General features: G+C 41.0%; 1 pseudogene across 1 annotated transcript; it reads left to right on the plus strand.

The window, feature by feature from the left end:
• The first annotated feature begins 1,122 nt into the window (after window positions 1-1,122).
• On the plus strand, window positions 1,123-17,481 carry LOC108515506 (uncharacterized; annotated as a pseudogene). Its single transcript, XR_001881539.1, has 5 exons — window positions 1,123-1,176; window positions 1,298-1,576; window positions 2,416-2,504; window positions 16,787-16,850; window positions 17,048-17,481. The product of XR_001881539.1 is annotated as an uncharacterized LOC108515506 (transcript).
• Window positions 17,482-18,673: the final 1,192 nt, after the last annotated feature.

The raw sequence follows: 18,673 nt of genomic DNA on the forward strand, positions 1-18,673 counted from the left end.
ACCAACAAGGGGCTGGCATCTTGGTCTGGACGATGTCCCATCTCATTGCTGAGCAGTAAAGGAGGAAATGGGTATTGATTGTGCATAGCAGGGACATACACCCATCAGCAGCCACTCGCACATAGGAGAGATGGTTAATTGAACTGGTCTTTCTCTAGGGCCTCCCCCTTACCTATCTCCAGAGAGCCAGGCTCCAGAGGACCTGTGCCTGAGCCTCCAGGAACATGCTGGTGGGGAGTGCAGCTCAGAGCATTATCCAGGGGATGTGTTCTTTGTTTTCCTACTTTGGAGACATTATCATTGCAGCCTGGATTGATCCAGAGTTCCAAGTTTATCCTAATCCACACACGTATAGTTGAATAAAGGAACAGTGCATCTGGCATCACTAGTCAGCCCTCCTTGCTGATGAACTGTGGAAATAACACCCAATGGCAGAAAAGTGAGTAGAATGGGAGGTGGGAGGTCCCAAAGCCAAAAATAAGATGCAGCCCATTTAGTCTCTGAGTATTAAAGAGACCTGTAGCTCTGACAATGGTGTACCTGGGAGTGACCCACGCATTGAGGAAACATCTCTTTGTGTATCTGCAGTAAGTTGCTTGATCTTATACTGGTAAGAATAATGGCTTAAAGTCACGGCAAAATACTTTCAAATATATTTAGCATAACATTAATAAAATTTATTTTGGTTTTATTTTAAAAGGAACGATTTTACACACACAGAAATGTTGTAAGTGCAGCAGATAGTACCCTCCCTCCTCTTACTGGGACTGTTTAAGAGTATACTGGAGACCTGATAACCCGGCCTTGGAAGACTTTACTGTGTGTTCCTTATAAACAAGTGTATTCTCCTGAACAATCTCTATACAAAAACGTAATACCACTCTCTATCTAGCCCTCAGGAACATGGCCTCTGAAGATGAATCTGTGCTGCCCTGGCCTGACCTGGGACCCTGGCGACACTGCCCTGTGCTGAGTTACTGAGATGAGCCAGCCCTGCAGCTGTGCCCAGCCTGCCCCACCCCCTGCTGATTTTCATGTTCCCAGAGTACAGCCCCCTGCCCTGAAGACTTCTTAATAGGCTGGTCACACTCTGTGCAGGAGTCAGTCCCATCAGGACACAGCATGGACATGAGGGCCCCCGCTCAGCTCCTGGGCTCCTGCTGCTCTGGCTTCCAGGTAAGGAAGAAGAACACTAAGAATTTACTCAATCAGTGTGCTCAGTACCTGGCAATTCAAGGAAGTTCTCTTACAACATGATTAATTGTGTGGATATTTGTTTTTATGTTTCTGATCTCAGGTGCCAGATGTGACATTCAGATGACCCAGTCACTGTCCTTTCTGTCTGCATTTTTAGGAGACAGTGTCACCATCACTTTCCAGACAGTCAGGTCATTGGCCTGGGCTTAGCAGCAGAAACCAGCAAAAGCTCCTGAGCTCATAATCCATGCTGCACCCAGTTTGCAATCTGGGGTCCCATCACGGTTCAGTGGCAGTGGATCTGGAAGAGATTTCACTCTCACCATCAGCAGCCTACAGTCTGAAGATGTTATAACTTATTATTTTCAGCAGGAGAGCAGTTTGCCTCCCACCGTGTTACAAATCAAAAGAATAACTCCTTAGAAAAGCAGGTATGTGAGGCTGGGCTGCCCTGGCTGCTCCTCCTGGCACCTCCCTCTGCTGACAGCATTTTTCAAACTCAGTCACACTTTGATGGTATTGGTAGAGTGGATGATGAAGCCTCCTCTGCACCCTAACTCTTATATTCTCTTTATCCCAGCCACCCAAATATGTTAATACCCCTCCTGATTTAAATGAAGGACAGAGATTATTACAAAAACCTCTAGAGTCTGGTTTATGGCTTCAGGTGGGAATCATACAGCAAAGGAGAAGCCACGAAATCCTAAGAAGGAATTCTCTTAATACAGTGAATTATGGTCTAAACTAGTGTTGAAGAGAAAATAAAGTGTAGAGATGAATTTCTAAATGTAATGTTTCATTTGGGAAAAAGAACTACAATAAGGGCCACATAGGAAGACCGGGTGTTCTTCAGTATCTACGAGGAACAAAGAGATTAGAGGTTTTACAGAATCGGAAAATATTTTACCTGTCACTCTTTGGGAAAGTTCCGTGGCATGAGTAAGGGTTTGGGGAGCCGGGCATCTTCCACTGGTAAGCAATGGTAGCAGACAAAATTAGTCCGAGAGTTGTAGCAAGTTATCTCAGAGGCTATAGATAAAACTGGCTTCAGGTCACAACAGGCAGTTTCAGCAGTCAAACTTTCAGAGAATTACATTCTGCAAGCAGTGTTTGTACATTGAGTGCTTTTCCCTGCTGGTTTCTTGATGCAGTTTTAGTTAGGCATGACAATAATGACCCAATTCCTATGATGAACTTTCACACTATAACCTTTCCAAGCTTGGAATATAGTAGTCAGGGAAGCTGATACTAGAATCAGAGAATTCTCTGGTGTTCCCTCAGGAACCAGAGTGCAACTGCCCCTGAAGGTATGGGCTGTTGAACCATGTGGTCCTCAGGCCTATCTGGGAAACCCAGGGCTGAGGATACTGATGCTCTCAACTGCCTGCAGCACTTCTCCAGTCCACAACTCTGCCCATCTGTGCATCTCAGGTGCCAATTAATAATATGGAGTCTTCATTTTTTGACTTCCAAATTGCATGGGAGGACCCCTTATTGGGGATCTCTAGGAAACAAAAAAAAAATCGGGTATATTTCCCACAGGTAAAGATATTTTTCCCCAGTAAGACCATTTTGAAAATGTGTATTTAAAACCACATGTTGAAAACACATCCAGTTTTATTTTCTAATTAATGCAAATTTACATTTGAAAACATTTGTAAGGTTGAAAACACAATTATTTGTTCATGTAATGACCAAATGCTTTTACAACTAAATAGAGTAAACATTTTAAAACTTACTAAATTAAAACAATAAATTAAAAGTGGTGTGAACTTTTGTTAGAAATTGTTGGACTTAATTCACCTGTGCAGTTTGGTTGGGGAGGTTGTTCACTCCTGAAACATGCAATGAAAATCTTTTGCCCTCAGTAGTCACTGCCCTTCAGCCTTGGCCTCAGATAAATGCAGTGAATAGACTGTAGACAAGCTTAGTGCCTGCAGCAGAACCGTACAGCTAAGCTCTGCCTTGATCAGCCAGATGATTGTGAACATGAGCATCCATGAACCCGACAATGAATATTTAGTGTAATAAGCCACTGACTTTTGAGTCATTAGTTACCAATCATTAATGTGTAAATGCTGACTGATATGGCATAAAAGTAATTTTTCTTAAATTGATGCAAAAATATGAATATTTAGTAATTAATTTTTAAAGTTACTGAAAGGAAACTGAAGAAGAAATTAAATAATATTTTAATGAATACAATAAAATTTACCCATTTATGGAAAATGTATATATTTGTTTTAAACACACATAAGTACATATATATTTATTTGATACTGGTGGCTATACATATTTATATAATATTCTTTTGGATTATTAAGTTTATTCAGTGATGTATATGCAACATATGCATATTTATAAAATTATTATATAAATTAAATTGATTAAAATGATTTTGGTTATGCCACATTAAAAAAATTGCTACCTAAGAATATTTCTAGAGGAAATTGTCTTGTAGCCTTTATTTTTTAAACTCTACAAATGCTTGTCCTCACTTTAAAATGTTTTTCTAGCTCAATAGAGGTCCAAGGGTTAGGAATAGAGATAATATTGCCTAATGTTAAACATTAAATCATTGCATCCTTTGGAGGTTCCCATCATGTGTGTGCCCACAGTGATAATATGCTGGTTGGAGTTGCATCATTGACATCATCAGAGATACCCTGGGAGAGTGAAAATCACAACAGTGGGTAAACTGAAGAGTTACATCTGATGATCACTTTGCAAAGAGAACAGCAATTTAATAACATTGGCTATTAGTTTTGACAGATCATCAGGTCTTAGAATAAACACAGCTGAAGGATGAAAGACACCACCATTCTGGAAAGGCTATGACTAGACCTTTCAAAAATGAGCCACAGTTGAAAATAAATGCTATTCAAGTGAATATTTACCTAAATGCCATGAGTGAGGAGGGGACTCTTACTAATCATAATGATTCAACACATGGACTTTAGTCAGTCACCTTTCCCAGCTTTCCCAGAGACTGTCATGAACCAATGTCATGGGGGTTCATGCATGGGTTCAACAATATGAATTGCAGCTAACCAAGCTTCAAGGGCTACTGGGTTTTCTGATGTCCTGCTCACCTAGAAATATGACCCGAACTGAACCACTAACATTGTACCACACATCAGGGACCAGACTAATAGCTGGCGTCAGACGATCACAGTAGACCTAACCCAACATTTGGAGGTCAGTGACTATTTTCCTGCATATGCATTTGCCTTTCTTGTCAATCATGTTTCTACGTAAAATCTTATTTGAGGATTTTCCAAGTGCTTTACTCAGGGTCAGGAAATTCTTCAATAATCTAGCATTGGACTAAGCAATTTATTTATAGCCAAAAAAAAAAAAAAAAAGTGAAACAAAGGGTTTCTGTTCATGATCTTATCATGTGCACAAGTGCAGCTGTCCCTATAGGAAAGAGAAAGCCCGTTATTAGTCAAGCACAGCTGACACACAAGCTCTTGTGATAGTGAATTGCTATCCTACGAGATGTGGTGGGTGCTCTGATTCACTAACCATATGTGGTGCTGTTTCCCATCAATAGAATATTTGTATCTTGAAAATGAGCAGCGGACTCATCATTAATTATTATGCCAACTGAACAGCTTGAAATGTTCTATTTCTATTTCCTCAAGGCTGTGGTTTCTTAATCCAAAGGGTTGATGGTTCTTTTTTTTTTTTTTTTTTTTTTTTTTTNAGTGGCCGGATCTCAGCTCACTGCAAGCTCCGCCTCCCGGGTTTACGCCATTCTCCTGCCTCAGCCTCCCGAGTAGCTGGGACTACAGGCGCCCGCCACCTCGCCCGGCTAGTTTTTTGTATTTTTTTTAGTAGAGACGGGGTTTCACCGGGTTAGCCAGGATGGTCTCGATCTCCTGACCTCGTGATCCGCCCGCCTCGGCCTCCCAAAGTACTGGGATTACAGGCTTGAGCCACCGCGCCCGGCCGGTTGATGGTTCTTAATCCAGAGAGTGGACATAAGAATTATTCCATTAAATTGGAAGAAATGTTAAGCCTGACCATTTAGAGTTCATATGATACAAGAGATCATATGAACTGGGCTGGGATCCTAGACACATATGCTAAGCAAGGACAAATAGGATTGTTTCTAAGTATTTTAGAGAGAAAGCTGAGAGTATAGGGGACCTAGAGGACCTTCAGGAATGTTTCTACTTTTTCCATTTTCACAGGTAAATCTAATAGAGCACTTCAGTAGACTTCAGAATGAGATTTTAGGGAACACAGTCAGGTGAAGCGTCGTATGCACTTGGAACACTAGTGAGGCAAAGGGAAGAGGAAACACATAGCGAGATAAGGAGATGTGAATCCCAGAGACAGCCTCTTGTCACCTTAAGAGATGAAAAGTATAAAAATTCCTCCATTTATCCCTTCTCATTTGTTTTGTCACTAAATCAGTTGGAGCCGAGAGAAACCGTTATGGGTGGTTAAGCAGAAAGGTGTTTATTGTCACGGATTAAATGAATTAAAAACATTTGAAAGACCACAAGAGGAGGCTCAGGCAAGTCCACGTACTCATTTTCCTATCCCTGGATTCCCCTGTGTTTTCTATGAACAAGAAATATACTTTCATTGTGACAGAAACCTGGCAAGACAAGTTGTAGGACCCACAGGCCTATGCTGCCTGGCTGTGATCCACACCTGCAAAATGAGCACCCCTCAGTGAGATCAGACATCTCTTCTCCCTCCTCTCAATCTAAAACCATCGTACACTAATGCATTTGATGGGCAGAGTCTTCACCACATCTGGGACTTAGGACGTCAAGGACTTGAGGGATTAACTTTGCCAGACTCTATCCTAGAGAAAGTCCTACCAGAAACCAGAGGATAAACAGAATAAGAAGGAAACTGATTCACAATAACTGAATAAGTCATGCACACACTTACATATGTTAAATAATTTAATCTCTTTTCTTCCTTCCTTTAAAAATGTTTAAACAAAGTGTTATCATTATAAGTTAAACCATAGATTAAATTATATCCAGACTGACTTGTGACTAATGAGAGAAGGTGATTTTTTTCTAGATGCTGTTGGACGGAATGGATTGAAGCATCCCCACATTTTGGGGAGAGGAGAGTGTGCTGTTATTTGTAAACGAAATCTTTTCATTATATTAGGTGGTAGCATGGTGCTGTTGACATTATTAATGCCTGGAAGTTCAAGTGCAGAAAGATGTGTATTTATGATAGAAAGCCACAGGTGAACAGGGGGAAGAAATAGCCTCTGCACTCACAAAAATTAATGAGTCAGCATGAGACTGAAATAGTGACCTAATCAACACACAGAGGGAGAGCTGCAGGCCAATGGGTCAGATCTCTGGCAGCAGGGAACAGATCTGCTGTCATTCTTGGGGCACTAGTGAGAGGGGCAGCTCTCTTCTGATGGAGGCAGCGTGAATGTAAAACCCCAAGCAGCAGGGGCTCCTTCCACAGGCTGCATCAGCTGTGTAATTCTAGGAACTGTTGTTAGAAGCTTTGTCTGAAGCCTGTTTCTTAAGGCTTACAAACAATTTTTGAGCATTTCAAAATCCCATAATAAATTCCTTTCTGCTTCGTGGACTTTGCATATGCAACCAAGATCAAAAGCTAATCTGTACTGAGACCCTTAATACAACATCCTTTTTTTTTTTTTTTTTTGATAATTATAATGTGTTTTGGGTGGACCTGCCAGAGGAGGCCAATGAACAACGTTTCATGTCATAAAAAGTGCAACCATGTAAGCACAAAGGGAGTCGCTGGATTCTCAAACAGGTGCACTGTTTTATGGTACAAAATGAGGAAGGCAAAACTTGTAGCTTCACTATCAAGGAAAAATGTTTTTAACAATGTCTTCCACAATCACTCTTCGCTTTATAGTAAGACCTGTGTGAAGCAAAATATTGTCCTTTCCTTATCTATGAGTGACACTCAAGGGGTTATTTGACTTTGTAAACTACTGTCTTCTCAGCATAAAAAGCAGAAAAGTACAATTAAAAACTTAACATCTTTAAGGCCAAAAACATAAATAGCCATAGAAAATGTATATGAATATATAAAATATAAAATGTTTGTGCATCAAAGGGCATAATCAACACAGTGAAAATGCAACTTGTGGAATAAAAAAAAGCATTTGTAAATTATATATCTGGTAAGGGGTTAATAATATCCAATATATAATAATAAGTCCTACAGGTCAACAGGAAACTTTCAATGTTTGGAAAAACCAGATTAAAATAAGGGAAAGGATTTGAATAGACGTTTCTCCAGTGAAGACTTATGAATGGCCAATAAACACAGAAAAAGATGCTCAACATCACTAATTCTTAGGGCAATGAAAACAAAATCCACTTTATACATATAAGGATGGTTTTCCTCAACAGAAAATGAAAACTGTTCATGAGAATTTGGAGAAAATGGAAATCTTGTAGACACTGTTGTGGGGATGTAAAATGGTCACCTAGTATAGGAAACTACATGGCAATTCCTCAATAAATTAAAAATAGAAATACTATATAATTCAGCAATTCCACAATTGGACATATATCCTAATAACTAGCAACATTAACTTGAAGAAATATTTATATACTCACATTCAGAGAATTATTGTTCATAATAGCCAAAGGGTGGAATCAACTCAAATGTTCATGCAGGGAAGGGTGGATAAACAAAATGTGGCATATATATATATATATATATATATACACACACACACACACACACACACACACACACACATACACACACACACACAGTGGAATGTTATTCAAGTTTCCAAAGGAAGGAAATTCTGACACAGGCTCCCACAAAGATGAACAGTGAAGGTATTATGCTCAGCAAAATCAGCAAGTCACCGGACTAATGAGGTGTGATTCCACTACAGTATTTGCAGCACAGTCTCCAGTTGGCCTTGGACCAAGCCAGTCTCCTCCCCTTTCTCACTCTTAGTTTTCAAGAATCACTGTAGAATGTTCTGGGAATGTAACATCCTGAGATAGGGCAGTATTGGCCACCACAGCATGGGCTCAGTTCCAGTCCCCTTGTACCTGGAAAGTGCCAGGTTCTGGCTGCATGTCCTTATGGCCCAATAACTAGAAGCAGACAAACTAGGAAAGAAAGAAATTTATTGCTATAACCGGATACAGGAAGAAGGTCAGAGATCATTCCACCAGACCAACTCAAAGTGTTGCAATTTTCTTTTCTTTGAGTGGGTGGGGGGATGGAGTCTGGCTCTGTTGCCCAGGCTGGAGTGCAGTGGCACGATTTCAGCTGACTGCAACCTCTGCCTGCCAGGTTCAAGAGATTCTCCTACCTCAGCCTCCCTAGCTGCTGGGGCTACAGGCACCTGCTGCCACACCCAGCTAATTTTTGCATTTGTAGTAGAGGCAAGGTTTCACCATATTGGCCAGGCTGAAAGTGTTACAATTTTCTTAGTGCTCATATAGGTTGGTGTTATGTGCCTGCGTGCAGTATAACATTTGCCTGAGTCTATAGGCTACTAATTTTGTTTCAACTAGGTCAGAGGCCAAAGCAATGCTAAGTCTGATTAAGCTGTAAGGGCCCCAGGACCTTCAAGACTTGTCTCCTAAATTCTAATTAGTGAGGACTGTGGTACCTGAGTGATTATTTCTATCTTATCTCATTTACAGCTTGGTCCAGAGAGCTGCCTTAGACTCTCCAGTGAATCTATTCAAACAACTGCCTCTGTTACCTTGACTCATCTCATTTTGTTGACCCAAGATGGGTCCTGGCACTAGGAATGCAAGGCTGGCTCCATTATTTTGAATTGCTCCAGGTTAGGGAGAAGCTTATGCAAACCTCCCATTGACCATATATTTTATTTCTAGCTTTGATGCCTGGGAACCGATTTTCCTAGGTTTAATTATTTATTCAGTGTTAAGGCAGTGCTGTGGAAATTTGTCGGTGTAACTGGAGTGCTATGCAGGCCTGTCTGTGTGACTGTCGTGCAGACCTGTCTGTGCAATTGACAGGGAGTGTTGGCCTGCCATACCCTCTTAAAACAGGATTTCCTTCAACACTTTAGCTTGACATGATATGTGACTCCAAGATATAAAACTCAGGGTGGGTCAAATACAGAGTCCCTCAGCTGCAGTGTATGTGAAGCACAGTCTAGATCCCATCAGCCCCAGGCAGCTTTCCTGAGCCTTGGGGGAAGAGACCTACAATAAATTCTAGGCTTTTGCTATCCCTTGCTGCCTGTCTGTAAATAGTAAATTGCCTGGCATAACTATCTGTGTGAGGGTGTTTTATCTCCCTGGTGAAGGGGTGGCCTGCCCCTCCACACCTGTGGGCATTTCTCATCAGGTGGGATGAGAGACTGAGAAAAGAAAAAGACACAAAGTATAGAGAAAGAAAAGTGGGCCCAGAGGACCGGTGCATGTGTACAAACATCTCATTGCATCAAAGAGCAGTATTGCCGCTAGCATGTCTCACCTCCAGCCCTAAGGCGGTTTTCTCCTATCTCAGTAAACAGAACATAATCAGGTTTTACACCTTTACGGGTGTTGGCTGGGGGACGGTCAGGTCTTTCCTTTCCCACGAGGCCATATCTCAGGCTATCACATGGGGAGAAACCTTGGAGAATACCTGACTTTCCTAGGCAGAGGTCCCTCGCACTGTATTGTGTCCCTGGGTACTTGAGATTAGAGAATGGTGATGACTTTTAACAAGCATACTGCCTTCAAGCACTTTTTTAACAAAGCACATCCTGCATAGTCCTAAATCCATTAAACCTTGAGTCAACACAGCACATGTCTCTGGGAGCACAGGGTTGGGATTATGGTTACAGATTAACAGCATCTCAAGGCAGAATAATTTCTCATAGTACAGAACAAAATGGAGTTTCTTATGTCTACTTTCTGCACAGACACAGTAATAGTCTGATCTCTCTTTTCCCCACACCTGGACTCAGGTAAGTTGGTAATCACTGCACAGTTAACCTGCTTAATGAAATTGCCCCAGTGAGAAGATTCTAGTATGACAGAACCATGGCTTATTGGTGAAGTGGGAAAAATGATACCTCCCATTACTTGGCCCAGGGACGGGCCTGCAGACTGGAAGTTGCAAGACCTGGACATGCATCTGGGTGCTTAATGGGGAGTGAGGGAGGATCAATGGCTTATAGATCACTCTCTCCATGAATTTAGATGAGCTTGCTGCCTGAACTCAGGCAGAGAGAAAGGAGTGTAGAAAGAAGAATGAGGCAGAAAATCCTCTGGTTTGTAGACACTTATATGATTGCTCATTCCTGGAGCCAGAAAGCTAGGGAAATTGGTATTCAAATGGACCCTAAGATCCCTGAGAGGGAACCAACATATGCTATTTGGGCTTTCACACGAAGAGAGGCTCACTCTCTAAATAAGAGATACAGAAAAAGTTCAGGGAAGTCTTATGCAGACTTTGGTGTATTTGTTTGGTAAAGCAATATTCGCAGATCCAAATTTCTTCATCTAAATGGCACAGTTAGGGATGCAGCCAATGCCTTTGAGTGCTCACCAGAAACCAGTGGCCCTAGACCATGTAAAAATAAAAGGAGAAAATAAGGAAATACTTTTCTGGGTTTTTGAGTGCAAGAGCCCATAGGTCTCCATTGGGGAAAATTTAACCAATGACATTGAGAAGTTCAGGAACAAATGCAGTGGCCATGATCCTTCTCTGCTTGTGGGTGGTGCCCTGCGGGCCATGTTGGGGCTGGTGATTGTAGTTCCCACCTCAGAGTGCAGTACAGGCATTGATATTTGCACCACAGAACATCACTGCTGCATAAAAGATGTGTTCCCTCACAGCTAAGAATTCAAGCCTTAACAAAAGGGAATATCCACTGAAGCCTACCACCTAAGCTATGCATGACTCTGTGGGTTATTTGACAAAAACAGTACTGTCTACTAAGTGAAGAACAAGACATTACCTGTTTTTTTCAAGACTTGCTACAAACAGATTAAAATGTTACATAGCCCCCTGTCACCATGGAGCAACTCAGTTTGGTGGGGCCAAAAGACTTTAGGGCAACAGAGACTAACAATGAACTATTTCACGTTGAATGCGAAGGCCACTCAGACAGGAAACCAAAGAAGGATCACAGATATAGTTAAACATTGTTGGTACTAGCAGCAACCATTAATAAAAAGGAAAACAGCTGGTAGGCTTCTTTGGGTATTGGAAACAGCATAAACCTCTCTGGGGTGGGCTTTTAGTCACATTAGTCAAAATCAAAATCACAAACAAAGCCACCAACCTTGAACAGAGCCCTTTGCAACAGCAGCCTTGGAAGCTGTTCAACAAGACATGGTCCAAGCACTTCTTTTAGACCTTTAGAGCCTGTTAGCCTGATGGCAGTTCAGGTGTCCATAGTCTCTCTGCATGCTGACTGGAGTCTGTGGCAACAGAAAATTGTCACTGAGTGAGCCAGCCTCTCAGATACTGGACACATAAACTAGCTGAAGCAGCCACCAGATGTGCCTCTTTGGAATGGCAATTCCTTGCTTGCTTTTGGAAACTGATAGGGACTGGACATCTTAGGGCTGAGCACCAAGTGTGGCGCTGCTGAGTGAACTGCTCCTTTTCACCTGGGTCTTAAAATCCAACCAATAAAACTGGACAGGCTCAATAGAGCTGCATTATCAAATGGAAATGGTATATTCAGAATCAGGCCTAGTCAGCAACCCGTGGGATCCTAAGGCTCCATGAACAATTGGCAAGCTTGCTAGAAGGGACTAGATGACCCATGGGGGATGGTTTGGCTCTGCTTTTGGCTACCTGAAGTCCAAGATTCAGAGACATGCCTACATTGGTATGGCATGGTTCAGTTAGGGCTCTGCAAAACATGCAGACTAGGGGTGGCTATCATCTAGCCAGTGGATGACCATTTTCTTTACTGAGACTGATAATGGTCATTCCACCCAATAGGCCACACTACATGCAATGGTAATGGCCATGCAGGCCGTTCTGTCACCTCTTGCTACATTTTTACCAACTCTTGGGCCATTGCCAACAGTCTAGCTATCTGGTCAGGAAAATAGCAATGCAACTGAGTGACTGGACTATTAAAGCATCCCCTCTGTGGAGAAAAGGACTATGGTAACAGCTTGCCACCTGTAAGAGAAAAATATCTCACTCAACTGGATGCTGGGACTCCCATGACCACCCTTGAGATGAACTTATGTCATGTTTTTGGATGCCCACTGAGACTTCACTCTGACCAAGGAAAGTTCTTTACTGCTCAAGCCACATGTCAACGGACACTTTCATGGGATATGATGGACTTTCCATACACCTTGTCATCCAAAGGACAATGGATCTATTTAATGCTAGAACAGCTGACTCACTCACAAAGCAACTGAAGAGTGTACATCAAGACAATCTGTTAATAGGGTGGTACCCCATCTGACTATGGCAATTGGACATTAAATGCTGCATTGCAGAGCAAGGGAAATATGGCATGGAGGTGCAGGTTGAAAAATACTGAGCTGAGTAAGGAAGAAGTTGAACCAGACCAGGCGCCTGATTGGGCTGCCACTGTGAAATCCCAAACTCAATGTTTCCAATCATTTTTTTTCCTTTTATAGTGTATGTTCTTGGGGGTGTTGCAGTCTAGACCACCATACTAACCCAGACAGGCCTCCTAACTCTAATGTGGATGGAATGATTCCCCTGTGTGCCTTCTATGGGTTCCACAGGATCAAGAAATACCAGGGTGTTAGGGTACTTCTGCTGGTAAAGGGGACATCTGATTCCTCCATTAGGGTGGATGATGTTATCAGACATGTCAAGTTTTTACAGTACATGACCTCCCTTCTAGAACTGGACAACCGAGGCTGAAAGGACTGGGTCAAGCAACAAGAGTAATGGGTGCCCAAAGAGGTTGTACTCTTGAACAGGGACAGACAGATTGAGTCCTTCCACTAACTCAGCCCAACCCCTGTGGATGGGTAGAGGATGCCTGAGATCCTGGGGTGGGTGGGAGATGGGGCACTGACCTGTCAATCTGCTTTTCCTGCAAGAACTAGGCAGCAGAGACCCAGAAGCTTCACGTCTTTGTTAGGCTCTTCCAAGCTTCACGTCTTTGTTAGGCTCTTCCAAGCCACCACAGATAATTTGACAAAACACTGTATCTGCATCCCAGACCTCACCCTGTCACTGACTGAAGTGGTTCTTTCATGCTACTAATGGTAAACTATACCAGCTATATAGGATTAAAAGACTTCTGGAGATTCATGTTACTGATGGTAGAACAACAATGCAAATATACTTAATGCCACTGAACTGTACACTCAATAATGACCAAGATGGCCAATTTTATGTTTTCTGTATTTTACCATATTTAAAAATTTTGACATCTATAATATTGTTGCCTCGTAAGAAATTGCACTATTTTCTAATTGTCTGAGAAAATGTAAATAAATAAACAATCACTTTGGGATGCCATTTTTCATACCATGTTTTGACAAACAATTGTCTTCTAATGTTTACTTTTAGGGTTGAAATTAGAATTCTCTTTTTCTGACTCCTAAGTCAAATAGTATTTTGCTCCAAGTACATTGCCTTATAAAGTAGGAAAATAATAAATATCGAGAATGATTATTACTACTATTAAAACTCCCTTTACATCTCCTATTACCATCCTAAATATTACAGCATAGTTAAAGTGTTTGAAAAGTGGCTTGGACAGTATTGATTCTGTCCTCAAACTCCTGAAACACGACAATGACAGAGAACTAGCAAGAAAATGCTAATAAAACATAGTTTTATGACCATTAGCTGTTCTGGTCACTGTTTTCGGTGAATTAAGTAATTTTTTAAAAAGTAGTTGAAATGTGGGAACTCTCATACATTCTTAGTGGAAGTGTAAAATGGTATAACAGCTTTGGAAAACAGTGTGGCAGAGTCTTAAACACCTATTGTATTCAACCACCCTCTTCCAATGAATGCAGAATTTTCTGTTCTTTACTGGAACAACTTACATAAGTAGTGATTACAAGTCTTGAATTCCAACTGCGATGTGCTCTCCAACACTCGGTGTATGTAAAGAAGATAAATAATATTAACAAAGGTTAGGTAACTATGAATTTTAAACAGGTATTTGACAAAGAATTCATACTTCCTTCTCTCCAAAATTACCTGATGATTCTTGCAGGAGTGAGCCTGATTTGATGCCTCTCTCCTTATGATGATAGAAGAGAGGCACCTCCTGAAATTGGTAAAACCCTGCTCCCTGCAACTATAACCACAACTCGGCTCCCTTCGTCCTTTGATCTAGTCTTTGATTCTGTGTCTCAGTCCCACCTAATCTGTGACTCAAACAACATTTGTCAGGAAAGATTCAGGATGGACTTCTCAAGACTCCCTAGAGGTGTCAAATTCCTTGACCATCATCTGTTCACCTCTAGAGGGAGTTGTGGGTACGAAGAAGAGCAGAGCTTATAAATCTTCCAGCTGCTTTTACTCCCACTGTACTCCACAAAAACTACCAAAATCACAACAACAACAAGAACAGTAACAACATCCACAACATCACAGGACAAGCCTCCACTGTTTCCAATGCTTTCATTTCAATAAATCTTCTCTGTCTTTATCTCAAGCGGCTAGGCATTTTGATAGTCATGGGAATTGTATTTGTTCATAACAGGAAAAGTAGGGAAGTCTTTGAGCAATGCAGGACTTCCTTAAGTCAGTCACTCTTCAATTTTTGGATCATCATTTCACACATATACACAGCAGGTTTCTAACATGTATCTAGAAATCTGTGAAGTAATATGTACTATTAGTCCATATGACAGAGCCTGTGTTTTCTATTGTATTGTATTTCCCTGGGTGCTTCTGTCATTATTTTATTTTATTTTAGCTTTTGTCATTAAAACTAGAGTATTTAAAATTTAAAATTTAAATTTTAACTCAAAAATTAGCACATTCATGACACTCTAATTTCTTAGAACCTAAATAGATAAAATTCTCTATTTATAAGAAACTGCCCTAATGAATATGCTTATTTCCGAGACAATTTGCAAAATTTCAAGACAACAAGGCTGAAGAAATTATTCTGGAACAGGCTTCCAATAATGATGGTAGTTTTTCCTCATTGTGAGTCATGGGAGAAGAATTAGACAAAAAGGTAACAAAGGAGAATAAGGATTACATAAGAAAGAAGGACAACAATAGGACACGCTAACCTTTTATAGGATAAAGTTTTGGTAATATTTGATGAGAAGAAATGCATTGAACAGAGCTTGGTGGAGCTGATTGAAGACCTGACTAACTTATTGTTTCAAGACCAAACAATAGAATTTTGGGAGTTGCAACCAGATGAATGGAAGAAAGGCTGTAGAACCAAGGTTGTGGTTGAAACACATTTGATTGACTTCCAGAATATTTTCCATGCACCTCTGTTACGGGGGATAATTATAATGCTAAATATTTTAACAATCCCAACAACAAAATTAACAACAGTGTACATACTGTCCTAAATAACGTTGTAAATGCTTTATATTATTTAAGCTGTACATAGCACTGTAAGGTATATCCTACTATTGTCACCATTTCACAGATAAGGAAACTGAGGTAAAGGGAGGTTACGTAACTTGATCAATTTTAAGCAACTCGTGAGCAATGGAGCTTCCTCACCAGCCCAGAGAGTACTTCAGGGCTTACCATGATAACTTCTGGACTATTGGAGGGAAAATAAACCTAGCTAAGGATGAAGCTCCAATTCCTGAATGAATGATGATTACCTCTGAACTTGCTTTCACCTGACATGGGAAAGTAAATGATTTTGACAGCTTTAGGAAAACAGCAGAATTTTGTGAATTTGAATCAGTACTATGAACAGAGGAATTTTTAAAAATTGTTAATTTGAAGAGGCTCTGAGTCTAGGTTGATGAATGTTGTTCAGAATAGCGTGGTGGATAGATCAGAGGATCACAAAAGGAATAGTTTTTTGCCTGCATGGACAGAATCATCTTCTGTCTTTAGGGAAATGGTATCACTACCCTGAGGGTTTGGAGCCCAGGTCTCACTTATCTGTGCTGTTGTGAAAGTCCTCGCATCCACAGTGCTGAGGTTAATTGAATGTTACTCTTTTAATTCCTGCAAAGAATGAGACAGCTTCCGGACCCTCAGAAAAGATCACTAACAAGTAAATACAAGTATATCCGGAAGATAAAGTTGTAATAGACTCTTCTTTTCAACCTGATCCATCATGCAGTTAGGGAGTTGACTAGGCACAGTTGGAGTACAAAGAGAAAAATGAAACCACAGCCTTCTATTTTGTTTTTCACAGACTTGTGCCAAACATTCTGTGGCTAAGTCTAGGTGATGGTGAGACAAGAGAACACAGGGGTTAAATTCTTTGGCCACAGGGGAGAAGTTCTACCCTCAGGCTGAACTAACGGCCTTTTCTGGCCTGATCACCTAGGCATGGGCTGCTGACTGCAGGGAGGGGAGGCAGATGGTCTCAGCAGCCGGAAGCCCAGCACCCACCCCAGCTGCTTTGCATGTCCCTCCCAGCCGCCCTGCAGTCCAGAGCCCATATCAATGCCTGGGTCAGAGCTCTGGAGAAAAGCTGCTCAGTTAGGACCCAGAGAGAACCATGGAAATCCCAGCTCAGCTTCTCTTCCTCCTGCTACTCTGGCTCCCAGGTGAGGGGAGCATGGGATGGTTTTGTATGTCAGTGAAAACCCTCTCAAGTTTGTGGGGTCCTATTACCTGGCAACTCTGCTCAGTCAAAACAATAGTTAAAGCTCAATATAAAGCAATAATTCTGGCTCTACTAGGAAGACAGCGGGTTTGATCTAAATTACACTGGGTGACTTTTCTGTTTTATTTCCATTCTCAGATACCACCGGAGAAATTGTGTTGACGCAGTCTCCAGCCATCCTGTCTTTGTCTCCAGGGGAAAGAGCTACCTTCTCCTGCAGGGCCAGTCAGAGTATTGGCAGCAACTTAGCCTGGTACCAGCAGAAACCTGGGCAGGCTCCCAGGCTCCTCATCTATGGTGCATCCAGCAGGGCCACTGGCATCCCAGACAGGTTCAGTGGCAGCGGGTCTGGGACAGAGTTCACTCTCACCATCAGCAGCCTCGAGCCTGAAGATTTTGCAGTGTATTACTGTCAGAAGTATAGTAGCTCGCCTCCCACAGTGATTCAACTTGAAGCAAAAACCTCTGCAAGACCTTCATTGTTTACTAGATTATACCAGCTGCTTCCTTTACAGATAGCTGCTGCAATGACAACTCAATTTCAGCATCTCTTCTCTGCCTGGGCATTTTGAGGATCTTAAAAAAGTAATCCCTTGATGTATTTAGACTCTGATTCCTGAATTTTTCCTCAGATCAAGATGGGCAGCCAGGTTTAAACACGGTTTCACAGTAATGGCCATTGGATCAGATTTACATCAGTGGACGTCAATAAGTGTCCCAACCAGAGCCATAAGGCAACAACAATAGCAACAAAAATAATCAAAATTGGAAAAGAAGAATTAAAGCTGTCATAATTCACTGATGAGGGATTGTGTGCAGATAAAATTCAAATTTGTCTACAGAGAAACTATTAAAATTGATATGAGAAATAGAAAATCATTAGATTCAAGATCAACTTATTAATTCATAGATTCAAAATCAATTTTATTTCTGTATAACTGAAAACATGCTAAAATTAACATCATAAAACAAACACACCATTTACAAAACATCAAAGTATCAACTATTTAGAAAAAATAGACTAAATACACTGACGTCTCCAGAATATTATTTTGAAAAATAAAAGAAAACCTAAGTAAATAGAAATTCATATTATGCTCAGACTGAATGTCTCAGTATTATAAAAATGTCAATTCTTCAAAGATTAAAACATTTATTACGTATAAGAAAAATCAAAATCCTAAAGTATACTCAAATTTATATTAAGAAGCTAATCTAAATATTATATGGGAATGTCAAGGGTGTAGAATAGCCACAGTGAACCTGAAGAAACACCAGAATGAGAACTTACAGTGCCTGAATGCCTGGAATATAGTGTGGGTGACAGTATGGTGATGGTGAGATCAGAAGTTTAAAAATTTGCAAACATACATATTTTTGGAAATAACTGCTATGCACATACAGCCAAATCCTCTTCAACTGTGCCACCAGAATCTCACATTTCCAGAATTAGTTTCTCACAGTGTGATTCTTAACATGGCATCAATAATTCTCAGTCTCCCCAGAAACGCAGCTCAGTGCATGGTGCAGCTATCCATTTGATTTCTACAATATTGTAAATGGTAGAAAATTATATTTATTTGTCCATCAGTTGACTCAGTAAGAGCTGTTCATTTGCAGAGAGGTACCCTGTTTTAATAAATTCCAAAGCTAAGAAAGTCAGTGAATGCCCAAGTAGGAACAGTGATAGGAACAACTGTCTTAGCTTTGTCCAAGACTTCCTTCCAAAAGGGATTTCACTGGTCACTTTCATTTATCACCACT

Source organism: Rhinopithecus bieti, unplaced genomic scaffold, assembly GCF_001698545.2.
Source record: "Rhinopithecus bieti isolate Rb0 unplaced genomic scaffold, ASM169854v2 scaffold_2476, whole genome shotgun sequence".
Lineage (NCBI taxonomy): Eukaryota > Metazoa > Chordata > Mammalia > Primates > Cercopithecidae > Rhinopithecus > Rhinopithecus bieti.